This window comes from Palaemon carinicauda, chromosome 19, assembly GCF_036898095.1.
Source record: "Palaemon carinicauda isolate YSFRI2023 chromosome 19, ASM3689809v2, whole genome shotgun sequence".
Classification (NCBI taxonomy): Eukaryota; Metazoa; Arthropoda; class Malacostraca; order Decapoda; family Palaemonidae; genus Palaemon; species Palaemon carinicauda.
Window position 1 is genome coordinate 113,159,220 of NC_090743.1, and position 18,751 is coordinate 113,177,970.

The following is an 18,751-nucleotide window of genomic DNA, read 5'->3' on the forward strand; positions in this document are numbered from 1 at the left end:
TGAGCTGCCTGTCCCTGATGTTTCGTGCTCTTTTAAGATTTATATGAAATTACAAGCAGACTGGAATGTGATTTTGCCTGATCTTTAGTGCTTGAACTGGTCGCAGTTGTATAGTAGTATTGATCCTGTAGTCCTTTTGAATGAGAATCTAGTCAACATAATTGATAGGCGTATCCCTTCTCGTATGCTAAGGTACCGAGTGAAGGACAAACCAAGGTTCAATGATGATTGTAGACGTGCATATTTGGAGAAGCAGGAGGCTTATTATCTTTGGAAGGGTAACAGATGAGATTTGACCTGGAATAACTATACTCAGCTTAGAGATTTTGCTCAGAGTTTATGCTTCAACTGAAAAGTGATACAATTAAACCATAAAAGAAACCCTTTGTGGTACAACGCAGGAACAGAAGTGGTGGACTACTCTCAAATCTGCACTCTCTGGCGTAGATGCAACAGTTCTTCCTTTACGAAAACCAGATGGCTCTATCACTCACTGTTCAAAGGAAAAGGCAACGCAACCCTTTTGGCTGATGTATTTGACAGTAAGCAGAGTAATGAGAAACTCGAACTTTCTCATTCCTGTTTTCCTGAGGCTAAACCAACTATAGTCTATTTTTTATAGCGGTGCATATTTGCACTGACTCACAGGGGGTGCCTTTTAGCTCGGAAAGGTTCCTGATACCTGATTGGTCAGAAGTATTTTTGTCCGAACACCTTCATTGTTCTCAAATAATTACCAAGTAATGTGAATCAAAATTCATTTACTAACCTATATTTCTCCGTCACATATATGTTTTGTCAATGAACAATGTGAAAGAATAAATATATTATAAAGTATCGTCATGATAAGTCTACATTTAATAACCCAATCCGCCGAAGTCAACGACAGCAGCTTATGTTCGGATGCACGCTTTGTAATTTTGTAATTTTTCACATATTTTAAACCAAATTGGGATAAATTACACTCAGCATAAGTTAGACATGTTATTATAAACTTATTTTAATACCAGAATTTACCAAAAACATGGGAATTAATAAAACCCTATATATGTGAAAACTTATGGGGAGGTAAAAGAACAGCCTGCAGCGGCCTGGGGGGAAAACAGTCGCTTCTGACTGTCATAGACGCAGTTTTTTTTTTTTTTCTCCCGTAATATAGTTCGGCCTATTCCTTTTAGTTTAAATAGTCTTGCATTGTCTGGTGGATATACGAGGTGGCTCACACTGAGGGACCTTGGGGGAACCCAAACATAGAATAAGGCAATAAGGTACTCTGTATGAAGGTATACGAGGCAGCTGTTTAGGAATATCTGCTACTGTAGGGTTTCGCCTATTTTTGTTCCCATCGGTAATCATAACTAATGAATATGAGCCTTCTGAGTCGTATGTCTACTTTGAATAGTTCATATTCCGACCATTTCTGTAATTGAGCTTGTTTAGGCTGTGTCATCCACCTCGTAGTTGAAGAATTAAAGCATTTTAAGTCTTGCCCATTAGTTCATGTTAGGTTCAATACTAATTAATATTCTGTAGGTTTTATTCGTTTTGTGACCTAATTGTGGAATGATCTTGATAAACGGCAACGCATGATGCAAATGGTTTCCTGTTAAGCAAGTAGGCGGAATTCTCATGTCCTTGTTTGTCTCTTTGTCTCGGATGTTTTAGTGTATTAATTTATTTTATGTTTGGTTATATCCTTTCTTCTGTTCTTTACTACTTAACCTATATTCTATCATCCTGCTTTTCCAGTAGGGTTAAAGCTTGGTTTGTATGAAAAATGGTCCTGATAATTGAGAAGAAAAAACGTAATCTAGATAAATAATGACGTTAAATAGGTCAGCGTAAATGAAAGGATCGACCAGAGAATTTGATGTTGTTCAATCATGTGGAGAGAATGGAAGTGTTTAGAAGCTTGTGGAGAAGAATGCCTAAATAAGGATTGAGTAAATGTTCTGAGAGAAGTTATATAAAGTAAGGACATTGTAATCTCTTGATACCCTAAGATAGGGGTTTTTGACGAAGTGTGTGTAGAGGGTTCGATGCGCTGCTGGTGAGCTTCCTATTTGGGTGTGTAAAGCGACTAATGTTGAGAAAAGGATTTTCTGTTTAAGGAGATAATCCATTATTCTGCATTGAAGGATGGATTCTTCAGTTGACTTTGGTATGTTCTCTCTCTCTCTCTCTCTCTCTCTCTCTCTCTCTCTCTCTCTCTCTCTCTCTCTATATATATATATATATATATATATATATATATACTATATATATACATATACATATATATACATATACATAAACACACACACACACACATATATATATATATATATATATATATATATATATATATATATATATCTATGCATACATACATACATGCATACATAAACATACCTATCTACCTGTATGAGATTGAAATCAAGTGAATGTGCTTATTTACGAAGAGAATTAGAAAAATAAGGAAAATACACCCATTCATTAAGTTCTCACCCAAATAAAAAATAAAATAAAACTTAGAAAAAAATATTTAGTCTAGAGTATTCCTAGATTCTTGAATAAGGTTTGGGAAAGGGATGTTCTAGTAGCGTTAGGAGACTCCTCAAAGGAGGAGGGATTCGCCTGCAGCTGGAAATTGAGCGACTGAAGTAATATTTATAAAAGAAAGATTATATCTGGGAAGGAAAAGGTTGAAGAGGGTGATAACCTTTAGGGAGGTATAGATAATGGGATTACCTTTGAGGAGAAAAAAAGACTAAAGAAGGGGTTAAGATCTCTCTCTCTCTCTCTCTCTCTCTCTCTCTCTCTCTCTCACACACACACACACATATATATATATATATATATATATATATATATATATATATATATATATATATATATATATATATCGTAGCCATTCTATTTTGTGGAATCGTTGCCCTCATATTAATGTCATTTGAACAAGCCCCTTCAGAAATATAGTTCAATCTTCCTTATAGTGATTATAACATTTGAATAATTCATTATTAGGTGACTCTAGCCATAATGTATTGGATAATTTCCATAGAAATGAAATTATTATGAAATGAATTAATATCTCATTGTAGGCAATTAGCAGATTCTCTCTCTCTCTCTCTCTCTCTCTCTCTCTCTCTCTCTCTCTCTCTCTCTCTCTCTCTCTATATATATATATATATATATGTGTGTGTGTGTGTGTGTGTGTGTGTGTATATACATTAATGGTGTGCTCAAGTCAAATAGAATTTTCTTCCGGTACAAACAAAACTCGTCCACTGCTGAAAAATGAAGAAGAAAAGGGAACTTGTGTTGTTAATCTGTCTCGGGAATGTTGGAACATTATTGGTCTTCCAGGTTAATGAAGATGAGAGAGAGAGAGAGAGAGAGAGAGAGAGAGAGAGAGAGAGAGAGAGAGAGAGAGAGAGACCCTTTATAGCGGGCGAAGCAAGGAAAAACGATCTTTGAGAAATAATGAATTAATATCGTTCTTTTTCAGTAGACGGAGTTTTTAGAATTTTCAAATCTTGAATTGTTTACTGTAACGGGCCAAGAGTAGGTTGTGGCTCAAAGGTGAGATCAAAAGCAACTGAGTAACTTTATTATGATACATTGAGTATATATACACACTAGGTCCCGGTAAGAAAGTCACAGAATAGTCATGCTATTTCTTGTCAAACCAGCAACCGGTTCTGTTAACAGTTAACAATAGAATATGCAGACAGGTTCAAACAAGTTACTATCAGTGTGAGGGGAGAGCGAAGATACAAAGGATGATATATACAAAAAAGAGAAATATCGTTACTATGTATGATCGTGTGACACATGGGTGGTACATTACTATTATGTTTTTATTGTTTCATTTTGTATTCCGTGTTGAATTGAATGCATGCCTTATTTTGAATGTTTTAATAGGTACACATTAAAAATGATTTACATAATTATATGCTAATGTTAGTGACCTATAACTTCAGTTGTATATTTTTAAAGATATAAAGTATGGATTAGTTTCCGTTCATACTTATATACAAGTAGAAAACTGCACTAGCAAGTTGCTCTTTATACTGTGAAGTTGTATACTTAGTGTAAGCTACACAAAATTGATATGAATTTTTATATTTAGAAAGATATATGATTGCACAAAAAATAGAAAAAAAGGAATTTAGATTAAAGAAAAGTCTTCCTAGAAGCTGAGCAGCAAAAAGAAAAACATCACCCATTATTCCTAGTTAGTTATAATCACTTGATCCAGCTCCATAAACCTCCCCAAAGCCGTTAGGTAATGAAGCTGCATCTGATGCAGCCTTGCTTCCTTATGTGAAAGCCAAAGAAGAAGCAGAAGAGGAAGAGGAGGAGTTGGAAATAGTAAACAAAGAATCTCGTGTTGATTAATATGGGTTAAGGCATCGAGAGGTAGAGTATCCAGGAGAAGATACTGGGGGGATTTGGGTACGTGGGTGGATTGGGGGAGGTGGTAGTTTAATAGGGGGAGGTAGGGTATTATTTGCCCTCGTTTCTTTTCTTTCCGCAGAGGGGAAGGATGGGTAGTGTGTGTAAGGGTTTGTGGCTGGGAATTATTTTTATTTTTAAATGGAGAGGAACTTTGGTGTATGGGAGAGTTTGAGATCTTAACAACCTCTGTTCTTTTCTATCTTTTTCACGATTTCTTCCTCCCTAGATGGGGAGAAAGGGTTCGTGGTGTGGGAAAGGTTATGAAGAATTGGGTTTATGAAATTAGAATAGATAAGCCAGGTTTAAGGGGGACAGTCTCATATAGTATTGTCTTGGTCTTTGCTACTGAATTGTTTGTTTTTCCTCACAACCTTTTCCTTCCCCTAAGAGGAAGGAGGGGAAGGAAGGAGGCTTGGCGTGGGGAAGAATAGAGAATGAAGATTGATGGGAATTAAGGGCCAGAGATCTCCTCGGATGCAGAAAAAGGAAGGAGAATTAAGTACCTCTTAAGTAGAGGAGGAGAGAGAGAGAGAGAGAGAGAGAGAGAGAGAGAGAGAGAGAGAGAGAGAGAGAGAGAACACAAAACGAGGAGTTGGTGCTGGTGGTAAGAGAATGTCCAAAGGGAAATGAAAGGTACTGTTGTTTTAATGTATTGGCAAATGGGAAGTGAATGGAAGACTTGCAATGATTATTGAATCGACAAAAGTTGATGAAAGGGACCGAAAAGGCGTACATTTGAATTGAAATTAACTTTGAAGCAGTGATGATCATTTTGAGAACGATATATTAACATGTCGTATGTATTGCATCTGGTCGAAATTGTTTTCTAGAATTACTTTAGTAAATAGAAATAGTCTTTTCTTAAAGAATCATGACGATATATTGAAAATGCATATGTGGTACTCCGCGGAAGCATAGGTCATCCAAAGACATATTACTCATAGGATAGGTCTTTAATCTCTCTCTCTCTCTCTCTCTCTCTCTCTCTCTCTCTCTCTCTCTCTCTCTCTCTGGCATTGTGGATACTCATCATTATGTGATGATGATCCTTTGAGTACAGTCAGGACGTTGAAGAGTTCTTGATTTAATTGGATGAAACTGATGAAATGTTCACAAATGTAAAACTTTGATGACTCAGCTCAGAATTTCTAAGGGTCCGTATGGTACTTGTATTATCCCGCATAGAAGGGTTTCGTCATTAATATTCTAGCTGTATATATATATATATATATATATATATATATAGAGAGAGAGAGAGAGAGAGAGAGAGAGAGAGAGAGAGAGAGAGAGAGAGAGAGAGAGATGGGATTCATAGTATTGGAAAAGCAATACAATATTTTAACCTATTTTGAAAAGAGTTGCAAATATATTCTATGGTATTTGAAAATATTGAAAAAAATGTCTGATTATATAATTTTTCAGCTATTTTAAAGTCTATGAAATGTAAGTAATCTCATAGAATGAGATAAAACTCCTAAGTTATGGTAAATAAAATTTCCATTGCTACTACATTGAAACCGGAAAATGAGGCCTTGGATCGCAAAGAAAACCAACGCAGCTTTTACAACAAGGTAAAGTTTAGAGGTGAAACCCTGGTAAGTGGAGTCGAAAGTGGCAAGTGGAGTTTCTTCGCTAAGTCGGGGTAGCCTTTATTTTATATTCATTCCTTTCCTCCTTACAATTAGTCTGGCGCACATCTGTTATCGGTTCTGGATAGGGTAGAATTAAGGAAGGGAAGCCCTACAACTTCTTTAATAGATATAATGAGGTAGAGGTTAGGAAGAGCAAGACTAGGTACCATAAAAAACAGAGGTGATTTTTTTTTTAGCTTCAGGGGCTCGATGAGTACCACATATGCAAAGTGGGTGTATTTACTGGAGAGTTTCACCTCGTATGGCTGAGCAATATTCGTTTTGGCCATACAGATGTGGATGCCAGTATGCGGCTGTACGTTGGCCTATTCGTTAAGAAATAAAAATGCAGAATATACAAACAATCTGGCAGGATCATAGTGGTTTCACTGCAGAACAGTACGTAGTGTGGCGGAGAGTTGGCATACCAGTGACGCACTGACTACATACTGGGCCCATGTAAGGGTTCGTATGGTAGAAGGAAGTTGATCCTTTAGATAAATTAGATCAACTGCGTACAACCTCGGATGAGTTTGGAGTGATTACTCAATGATCTCGTACATAAGTACCTACAATTTGTGACTAAATATATACAATTTCGGACTGACTACATACCAGACTGTGCGAGCCAGTCCGCTACCCTAAAATAAACATGTTTAATTTCTCTGAAATCGACTGGTAACAGATCGTAAAGGCCCGTACCACCACGTACAACATTGGACTGAATACTTAGCATCTTGGACTTAGTTTCAGATGGCCAAAGACAGCCTAAACTTCCCGTCCGAGCCTGTACAAGGTTGTACGAAATCCGGTGTGAATCTCAGTTACCAGGACTTAAGCCACTTACATTGGACTGAATACGTACCATTTCGGACTCTAGTTTGGATGGCTGCAGACAGCTAAAACTTCTCATCCGAGCCTGTACAAGGTTGTACAAAATCCGGTGTAAAATCTCAGTTACCAGGACTTAAGCCACTTACATTGGACTGAATACGTACCATTTCAGACTCTAGTTTGGATGGCTGCAGACAGCTAAAACTTCCCATCCCAGCCTGTACAAGGTTGTACAAAATCCAGTGTAAAATCTCAGTTACCAGGACTTAAGCCACTTACATTGGACTGAATACGTACCATTTCGGACTCTAGTTTGGATGGCTGCAGACAGCTAAAACTTCTCATCCGAGCCTGTACAAGGTTGTACAAAATCCGGTGTAAAATCTCAGTTACCAGGACTTAAGCCACTTACATTGGACTGAATACGTACCATTTCAGACTCTAGTTTGGATGGCTGCAGACAGCTAAAACTTCCCATCCAAGCCTGTACAAGGTTGTACAAAATCCAGTGTTAAACCCCAGTTACCGGGACTGAAAGCCACGTACATTGGACTAAATACGTACCATTTCGGACTCTAGTTCGGATGGCTGCTGACAGCCAAAACTTCCCATACGAGCATGTACGAGATTGTACAAAATCCAGTGTTAAACCCCAGTTACCGGGACTAAAAGCCACGGACATTGGACTGAATACGTACCATTTCGGAATCTAGTTTGGATGGATGCAGACAGCTAAAACTTCCCATCCGATCCTGTACAAAGTATTACAAATCCGGTGTAAAATCCCAGTTACCAGGACTTAGCCCACTCACATTGGACTGAATACATACCATTCCAGACTCCAGTTTGGATGGCTGCAGACAGCTAAAACTTCCCATCCGAGCCTATACAAGGTTGTACAAAATCCGGTGTAAAATCCCAGTTACCAGGACTTAAAGCCACATACAACATCGGACTGAATATGTACCATTTCAGACTCCAGTTCGGATGGCTGAAGACAACCAAAACTTCCCATACGAGCATGTACGAGATTTTACGAAATCCAGTGTTAAACCCCAGTTACCGGAACTAAAAGTCATGTACATTTGACTGAATAGGTACCATTTCGGACTCTAGTTTGGATTGCTGCAGACTGCTAAAACTTCCCATCCGAGCTTGTACAAGGTTGTACAAAATCCGGTGTAAAATCCCAGTTACCAGGACTTAAAGTCACTCACATTGGACTGAATACGTACCATTTCAGACTCCAGTTTGGATGGCTGTAGACAGCTAAAACTTCCCATCCGAGCCTATACAAGGTTGTACGAAATCCGGTGTAAAATCCCAGTTACCAGGACTTAAAGCCACATACAACATCGGACTGAATACGTACCATTTCAGACTCCAGTTCGGATGGCTGCAGACAGCCAAAACTTCCCATACGAGCATGTACGAGATTGTACGAAATCCAGTGTTAAACCCCAGTTACCGGGACTAAAAGCCATGTACATTTGACTGAATAGGTACCATTTCGGACTCTGGTTTGGATTGCTACAGACAGGTAAAACTTCCCATCTGAGCCTGTACAAGGCTGTACAAATCCTGTGTAAAATCCCAGTTACCAGGACTTAGCCCACTTACATTGGACTGAATACGTACCATTTCAGACTCCAGTTTGGATGGCTGCAGACAGCTAAAACTTTCCATCCGAGCCTATACAAGGTTGTACAAAATCCAGTGTAAAATCCCAGTTACCAGGACTTAAAGCCACATACAACCTCGGACTGAATACGTACCATTTCAGACTCCAGTTCGGATGGCTGCAGACAGCCAAAACTTCCCATACGAGCATGTACGATATTGTACGAAATCCAGTGTTAAACCCCAGTTACCGAGACTAAAAGCCATGTACATTTGACTGAATAGGTACCATTTCGGACTCTAGTTTGGATTGCTGCAGACAGCTAAAACTTCCCATCCGAGCTTGTACAAGGTTGTACAAAATCCGGTGTAAAATCCCAGTTATCAGGACTTAAAGTCACTCACATTGGACTGAATACGTACCATTTCAGACTCCAGTTTGGATGGCTGTAGACAGCTAAAACTTCCCATCCGAGCCTATACAAGGTTGTACAAAATCCGGTGTAAAATCCCAGTTACCAGGACTTAAAGCCACATACAACATCGGACTGAATACGTACCATTTCAGACTCCAGTTCGGATGGCTGCAGACAGCCAAAACTTCCCATACGAGCATGTACGAGATTGTACGAAATCCAGTGTTAAACCCCAGTTACCGGGACTAAAAGCCACGTACATTTGACTGAATAGGTACCATTTCGGACTCTGGTTTGGATTGCTACAGACAGGTAAAACTTCCCATCCAAGCCTGTACAAGGCTGTACAAATCCGTTGTAAAATCCCAGTTACTAGGACTTAGCCCACTTACATTGGACTGAATACGTACCATTTCAGACTCCAGTTTGGATGGCTGTAGACAGCTAAAACTTCCCATCTGAGCCTGTACAAGGTTGTACAAAATCCAGTGTAAAATCCCAGTTACCAGGACTTAAAGCCACATACAACCTCGGACTGAATACGTACCATTTCAGACTCCAGTTCGGATGGCTGCAGACAGCCAAAACTTCCCATACGAGCATGTACGATATTGTACAAAATCCAGTGTTAAAACCCCAGTTACCGGGACTAAAAGCCATGTACATTTGACTGAATAGGTACCATTTCGGACTCTAGTTTGGATTGCTGCAGACAGCTAAAACTTCCCATCCGAGCTTGTACAAGGTTGTACAAAATCCGGTGTAAAATCCCAGTTACTAGGACTTAAAGTCACTCACATTGGACTGAATACGTACCATTTCAGACTCCAGTTTGGATGGCTGTAGACAGCTAAAACTTCCCATCCGAGCCTATACAAGGTTGTACAAAATCCGGTGTAAAATCCCAGTTACCTTAAAGCCACATACAACATCGGACTGAATACGTACCATTTCAGACTCCAGTTCGGATGGCTGCAGACAGCCAAAACTTCCCATACGAGCATGTACGAGATTGTACGAAATCCAGTGTTAAACCCCAGTTACCGGGACTAAAAGCCACGTACATTTGACTGAATAGGTACCATTTCGGACTCTGGTTTGGATTGCTACAGACAGCTAAAACTTCCCATCTGAGCCTGTACAAGGCTGTACAAATCTTGTGTAAAATCCCAGTTACTAGGACTTAGCCCACTTACATTGGACTCAATACATACCATTTCGGACTCCAGTTTGGATGGCTGCAGACAGCTAAAACTTCCCATCTGAGCCTGTACAAGGTTGTACAAAATCTGGCGTAAAATCGCAGTTACCAGGACTTAAAGTCACATACAACATCGGTCTGAATACGTACCATTTCAGACTCCAGTTTGGATGGCTGCAGACAGCCAAAAGTTCTCATACGACCATGTACGAGATTGTACGAAATCCAGTGTGAAACTCCAGTTACCGGGACTAAAAGCCACTTACATTGGACTGAATACGTACCATTTTGGACTCCAGTTCGGATGACAGAGGACAGTCAAAATTTCCCAGACAAGCCTGTATGAGTATGTACGAAATACGATGTGAAACCCCAGTTACCAGTACTTGAAGCCATGTAAAGCATCGGACTGAATACGTACCATTTGGGACTCCAGTTTGGATGGCTGCGGACAGCCAAAACTTCCCGTCCGAACCTGTACGAGGTTGCACAAAATCTGGTGTGAAACCCCAGTTACCAGGACTTAAAGCCACATACAACATCAAATTGGATACATACCATTTCAGACTGCAATTCGGATGCCACCGAACAGCCAAAACTTCCCGTCTGGGCCTGTACAAGTTTGTACGAAATCCGGTGTGAAACCTCAGTTACCAGGGCTTAAAGCCATGTTCAACATCGGACTGAATATGTACCATTTCGGACTGCAGTTGGGATGGCTGTGGACAGCCAAAACTTCCCGTCCGTGCTTATTCGAGGTTTCCTGAAAGCCTGATTGAAAGGGGTATGAGTATTTTTACTACATGGGTAGTAATTGGTATAACCTTCACGTATTCTAGGTAGCCCAAATGGTTTAGCAAACTTTATATAGCAATTCCCAATGTGGAGGAGCCTTTGAATAATTATTTTAATGGTTCTTTTTATCCTGATCAGAGCACATGCTCCCTGAATGTCACAGAGTTTGGCATTTTGTCAACGCAAAGGTGAAAGTGCAGTGTGTGTAAGAATGGAAGAAAGGATTTTTTTTCTGGAATTTCTGGACGTTGTATAGTTAGGGAATGGGTGTTGCTTGTAGCGTCCAGAAGACATAAGTGATGTGGAAAGACTTCAATTTGAGTTTGTTTGCTGTTAAGGTTAAGTGTGGCAGGAGAAAGGGCTGTAATAATGATTGCGTATGAGCCAGGAATTGAAGGTAATGTATGTGAAAGAAAGTGTTTATTGGATAGTGAATCTGTGCCTGGCTAGGCTTGGAGAATCTGAAACGGTGGTTGTGTTAAGTTATTTAAATGCCGAGGTAGGAACCAGAGAAAGACAGTTTTGTTGGTAGGTATGACAAGCGATTTCCCCTAGAACGAAGCAGACTGTTTATTATTTATGAGGAAAATGAATTTGAATAAGAGATTTGGAGTTGGTTGTTGACAAGGACGATGGCTTTGGATTCGATCTTGTCGAGTAAAGGATCTAATAAGTATAACAACCATCGACTTGATGAAATTGAAACTATTCCTTTTTGTAGTAATGGTTTCTACCTTTTCTTTTAAGAATTGGGATCAACTATTTTAATAATACAAACTCTGAAAGATAATTGGAAACGTTAAAAGGGACGAAGCTGGGAGGTTGATACAAGTGGTTCAATCAGTAAGACTGATATGCTTTTGGAAAAGATAACTGCAACAAATCATGAATGTTGATGAAAATATGATATTAATAAAACTGGAATGGTAATGGAGAAGGATAAATTGTCACAGGCTGAATGTAGATGACATCCAATTGACTGATTAGCGGGGAGGGTAGAAGAGCATATCTAGAGGAATTTGAATAAGATGAAAATTTTATGGAGATAAGTAGTGTATTTAGGTGTTAATTCAAACAACCAGTCATTAATCTACTTGATCTTAAAACTTTATCACTTGGTTGAAACCTGTTGATTCTGTTTTTATCTATTTTTAAGCTTAACACGGGGTTATAGTAATGATACTATCAATAATGATAATTGTAATAACGATTATAGTAATGAGGATCTTTTTTGCGACACGATCTGAAATGATTGCATCTAGAGATACCTGGATAACATAAGACTTTGTAACATCCTGCCACATGACATTAGCACTAGTCTCTCTCTCTCTCTCTCTCTCTCTCTCTCTCTCTCTCTCTCTCTCTCTCTCTCAAACGAGCAATGGAGTGTTTGAGACAAATAGAACTCTTTTAGAGACCAAATAAAACTCGACCATTTCCGTCACGAAATGAAAGACGGGAACTCGTGTTGTTGTTATTGTTGTTGTTTTGTCTTGCCGATGTCATAACATTATTGATCTTGGAGCTTTATGAAGACTGGATGTGTTTGTAGATATGCTGTGTATTGAGAGAGAGAGAGAGAGAGAGAGAGAGAGAGAGAGAGAGAGAGAGAGAGAGAGAGAGAGAGAGAGAGAGAGAGAGAGTCGTATGTGGTCAGCCAAGTAAAATTGTCTACCAAATTTGATATCTGGGTAAGCAGATAAACATTCATATCCTGAAAGGATCGAAAATTAATGATGATTTTTAAAATCTCTGATTAAAAGTTATTATTTGATATTTTGTCATAATTCGTCCATCCTTTTTCTTTTGTTTATGTTTTGATGTGATTCCTGCATTGAATGAACTGTGATCATACAGCCCTTTTTACATAATTGTATACTAAATTTTTCAAACTTCTGAAAGCTTTGAAATGTTTCAATAACTTATAAGGGTACAAGTATATGTTCACACAAAGTCATTTAGATATATTGATTTGAAGAAATATATACGAGTATCTATATACTTCATGAATAAATAAATACACACACACACACACACACACACACACACACACACATATATATATATATATATATATATATATATATATATATATATATATATATATATATCATAAATAATAATAATAATAATAATAATAATAATAATAATAATAATAATTTAAGAAAAATCCTCTTGGATATTTCCCCATCTTTTAATGACATTTTAATTAGGGGAATAAACAAAGAGACTTCCTGTTAGTGATGTGTAATCTCGTAGGCCGCGTCCGTAACTCACCAAAGGTGAGAGAAGAAGAAAAGAGCAGAGAAGAGTAAACGAAGAATCCCTCCTTGATTAATGAAAGTTAAAGTACGAAGAGAAACAGTATCGAGGCGTAGCATCTTAAGGGGCCGTTAGGAGAGGGAAAGCGTCTTGAGGACTTCAGGGAAGGTATATTAGGGAAAGGCAAGTGATCCTTACCGCCATTGATGTTATTTCCTTCGGCTGTCTAGGGGAAGCAGGCCTGGTGTGAGGAAGGGAAGGGTTTGGTGTTGGGGATGCGTTAATTAAATTGCTATCGTCTTTACTACTCTGCTGTGTACTCTCCTTCCCCAACTTTAGATGCTTGGCTTGGGGAAGGTTTTGATTCAGGGGATTTTGGGTGTTAGAAAGGTCTTAAAAAGGAAGGTCTCTTTTTTTCCATCCCAAAGAAAAAAAAAGATTGTTTTGTGAGAAAGGGAAGAGCTTTGGAATGCGGTTTGATGCAGAGGAAGGACGAGAGCAAAGAGACATTGGGCTTCTGTCCATTGGCTCAGATGATGGATAAGGGATCACTTGCAAAGCAGGATAGAGGACTAAGAGGTGTTGAAGGAGAAAGAGGCAAAGAGAAAAAACAAAAGATATTTCTGAATACGGTAGGCAACAGAAGAGATGATGAGGGAATTAAAGTGGATGTGAATATTCCTTTTGCGAATGTGAATAAGAAGAAGGGAAATGTTTAATGTAGAATGACGAAGGTTATTTGTCAAAAATGGATGAAGATATATTTCTTTTTTTAAATTCTGTATTTGAATTTCAGAAATAACTGTCTTTGAGAGACTTCACTTTGCTCGAGATATATATTCAGTTTATTGAAGTATGAAGGCAATACGTTTATTAAAATAGTTCGTATGTGATACTCTCTCTCTCTCTCTCTCTCTCTCTCTCTTAGATAACAAGAGTTGTCGGTTTAATGGAAATGATTTTAAAACTTTATCGTATAATTCTCCTTATTTCTTAAGATCATATGAGAGAGAGAGAGAGAGAGAGAGAGAGAGAGAGAGAGAGAGAGAGAGAGAGAGAGAGAGAGAGAGAGAGAGAGAGAGGGGCGAGATTTTGTTTATAAAATCTGAAGCAATCCGAAGTTATAACTATTGTGGAATGTTTTTATTTTTTTTTTTTTGGGGGGGGGGGCGATGGGAGGGATGAAGAACATTTGAGATAAATAGCGATGCAGTGAAAATTTATATATTTCAGATAGGGGAATAAAATTTAAAGTCGTGGTTTGTAGTTTGCAACTCATTAAACTAAACCAATTACTGAAATAAGTGTTGGGAAATTACAGAAAATAATCTCAAAATAGATGAAACCTAAGTTTCAAAATCAAAGACCAAAGAGAGAGGAAAAGAATGTATCATGTACTTTGCATTCACTATTACCCTCCCTTATTTTTAGACGCTGTTCGTGCGCGTTACTTATACCACACACCAGTTTGATTTAAAAAAAAAAAATTATTATTTGATGGGATAATAATTCTTTAGCAATACATGGAAATGAATAATTCATTCATAATCGAGATAGTGAAATGTATTATACATTTTAACCAAAATGTTGATAATTTTAATTTCATGAGAATTAATAAGGATATTAAGGGAAAAAAAGTTGCGTGCAAAGGCACTATTTGTAATTACGTCATCCAGGTTCGAACAACATCGAAAAGTAATATTGAATTTCTCTCCTCAATGAAAGGCTAAGCTTATATCTATTAGATCATATGATCCATCGCCAGGTTACGTTTAGGTCAGCAAATTATGCAATGAACATAAACTTGATTAAGGATAATTAGTGCGTTTCACTCGACAGATCATAAGTTGATTGTAGGCTGGAGACAATTGAACAGGAAGTGTAAAGGAGATCATTTCTGATAGTTTATTAACATTTGTGGATATTGTTTTTAGTAATGACTGGAGAGAGAGAGAGAGAGAGAGAGAGAGAGGAGAGGAGAGAGAGAGAGAGAGAGAGAGAGAGAGAGAGAGAGAGAGAGAGAGAGCAATTAATGTATTATTATTTCAAATATATCCACATTTTCTAACTGCACGTTACATTACATTACAGTCTTGTGATTGCTTTTTCTGTAATCTTTTTCTTCACCCAGATTTAGTAAATTTCACACAGAAACACATACACACTTATATTTATGTATATATATATATTATATATATATATATATATATATATATATATATATATATATTATATATATATATATATATATATAAATATATATAATATATATATATATGTATATATATATATATATATATATATGTATATATATATATATATATACATACATATATATAAAGTGGATAACTACAGTAGATAGTTACGTAGGGAGTATTAATAGCAGGTACGTAATAGTAAGAGCGTGAAGACACATTGCAGGTAAGAAAGGCCGCAGGAGCTTTGCAAGAGTTAGGAGCAGTTTGGAAATTCAAAGAAGGCAAATTTAAAAAGGATTCGTTTGATGGAGTTGTTATACCTTGAAGAAAACCTTTTTTCTTGTAGAAGAAAGTATCCAGTTTACTTGTATTGTGAAAATTAAAGGTTAAATAACTGTAAAAATCAAGTTTTTTTTTTTATAGTTGGTTATAAGGAGAAAAGTAAAGAGTGACCGATAGCGTATTCATAAATCCTAAAGAAAGGGAACATTTCTCCTGAGAGCGCAGGAGTCGTGCTTATGAAAAAGATAATTGGTTTTTGGCTTGTCTTTTAACGATGGTGATATTGGTAATAAGGGTTTTATCTTTGGTGGGACGGGGCGTACTTGACTACCGAGAAGACGTTCTTGGATTTCTGTTTAGAAGATATTTCTTTGTTCTACATAATCAGGTCACAAATAAATGTCCATAAGGAAAACTGGCAACAGAGGAGAATCAGCCTTTGATCTGAATATGCTTTCAGCAAAAGTCAATTTCCCAAAGAGAGAAATTGAGAAGCTTATCTCCAAACAGTTTCAGCCACTGAATCACCCGTTCAGAAACTGGAGTTCCCCCCCCCCTCACCAATTTAAAAGTAAACCAAAGAAAGATATGTGTCCCAACGAATGTAAATTTGGAAAGTTCTATGGACTCGACCGTAATCCAAACAGACACCGGGACCTCCATCGCACAAGTTTGGAGAGGGAAGCGTTCAGACTTTGTGTCCCGTCGAGTAAATGGAATGGAAGAGGCAAGCCATTTGGGTTGGGGGTTTCAATATTGGGGTTTGTTTTCTCCAACCGGAAATGAATTGTTGACGAAATGCTGAAAATGTCCTTTCTCTCTCTCTCTCTCTCTCTCTCTCTCTCTCTCTCTCTCCTCTCTCTCTCTCTCTCTCTCTCTCTCATATGTCCCGATCAACCCATCAGACAAAATCCCCGAAATTAAACCTCAAACCTTGAGCGCATAAAATTCTCTGACTCGACAGAGAAAGTTGGGCTAATTTCTCCTGAAAGTTTGGTCTTGACCAAAGTAAAAGGATCAACGTTTGCCTTTCACTTCGGTTTATATAACTTCCCTTAATTAGTAAAAAGGTAAAATAACTGGTCTGCTTAATTTTGATTTAAAGATGAAATTGCAAATTATTATATTTTGTCGGAATTTCGTTGGGCTCATAATTGACGGGATTATTTTTCGCTTTGTGGTGTAAGTTCCATCGAAGACACTGATGCAGTCCTTAGGAAATGTTCATTAAGCTTATTTTTGATATTCGTGAAATGTTAACATTAGTTTCGCTATAAATTGTAACAACATGGTTAGGCGGTTTGTGAGTTTTGAAAGTTCAATTGCTATATGTAAAACGAGATGAGTCATTTAGCTTATATATTTTTATCATTGTATCTCATTTCGTTTTTTATTTAGTTATTTTTTAAGTTTGAATTAAACGGGGCGAGTACATCGTTTACGAAGAATAAATTCTCAAACACTAAAAGAAATAGATGTTTTAGAAGGTGATGTATAAATTATATCAGAATTGTATATAAAAGATATCTGTGGTGCAATTTATGTGATGGAGGGTGAAAGAAATGTGAAAAGTTTGAATTGTTCTCTGACGTCATTTGATTCTTTCCTTGGCCCATAAGATGAAGGAGTCTTTGGTAGCACTCTTGTTCCTCATGAGAGTGCCACAAACGTCTCTCTCTCTCTCTCTCTCTCCTCTCTCTCTCTCTCTCTCTCTCTCTCTCTCTCTCTCTGTTTGTTTTTATTTAATAATTTTATAATAAAAGACTAATTCTACCTGTTCCACAAAACTTAACACAACGGATATAATTTATTCTCTCTCTCTCTATCTCTCTCTCTCTCTCTCTCTCTCTCTCTCTCTCTCTCTCTCTCTCTCTCTCTCTCTCTCTCTCTCTCTCTCTCTCTCTCTCTCTCTCAGAGGCATACTGTACTGTGAAAAAACACAACATTCATTCTGTTTCTTTTCTCACCTCACCTGGGGATGGAATCAAAGTTCCACATCCGTAAGCTGAGATTACTATCATTTGTATCACCGTACCACGAGAGAGAGAGAGAGAGAGGAGAGAGAGAGAAGAGAGAGAGAGAGAGAGAGAGAGAGAGAGAGAGAGAATCATCTATAATAACTTTCTGTTTTCTATATCCCGGATCCGTTTTTGTAGAGAACGAGATACAAAATGAAACCTCAAAGTGTGCACGTGTTGACTGTGTCGACCAGACACAGACGGGAGACCGAGTTACGTCATGTTGTGTGGCGATGAATTCCTGTTAACCTGAGACTCCAACCAGACGTCTCTTGGGTCTCGAATCTCCATCGGTGGAGTCTCTACAACTCTCTACGAATGAGGAGCAGACCCATTTGCATTTCTTGCCCTTCTTGAGTTTCTCTCATTTGGTTTTTGCATTTTGCTTAGATTTTTTTCCCTTTACTTTCACCCCTTTTTCTTGGTTTTTCCTTGTCAGTGTTTAATTCTTTTATTATTTTTCCTTTTACTTTGAATCATTACCTGTAGGATTAGAATCCATTAAGGTCTATACATAAGTTTAATTATTGCTTTCCCTTTATAATCTTTTTTTTTGTTATGTTTATACGGTTTTGATAGAAGTAAAACATTGCTATGTCGTCATTGGATCTATTTTAGCAATACATTAATGCATCTCATAAATCTATTATGCAAATAAAATCCGGAAAGGGAAATTGATAAACAAAGAAAAGGAGATTTTAATCGTTAGAAACTGAGAAATGGAGATAATTTGCATATGAATGTCCTTTGTTAATGGAGTCATTAAAATCTCTCTCTCTCTCTCTCTCTCTCTCTCTCTCTCTCTCTCTCTCTCTCTCTCTCTCACAAAGCTTAGAAGTAAGGTATATTTAACGATTTGAAAAAGTAATCATGAACATATTTCCTTCAAGGTCACAAGTCCTTGCTGTGATATTTTCCACATCCATTATGTCTTTATGAAGATGTCATCTTTATGAATAAAACAATAAGAAACTGTTAACTGTTAAGTTTTTTTTATGTAGGAGCAATCACTGCCACAATCATTTTAGAACTCAGAACTAGCGAACATCAT

General features: G+C 37.6%; 1 protein-coding gene across 1 annotated transcript in view; it reads right to left on the reverse strand.

Annotated features, from left to right (window-relative positions):
• LOC137658308 (uncharacterized) overlaps positions 1–18,751 on the reverse strand; it is a 58,727-nt gene that overhangs the window by 38,617 nt on the left and 1,359 nt on the right. The window lies entirely within an intron of this gene.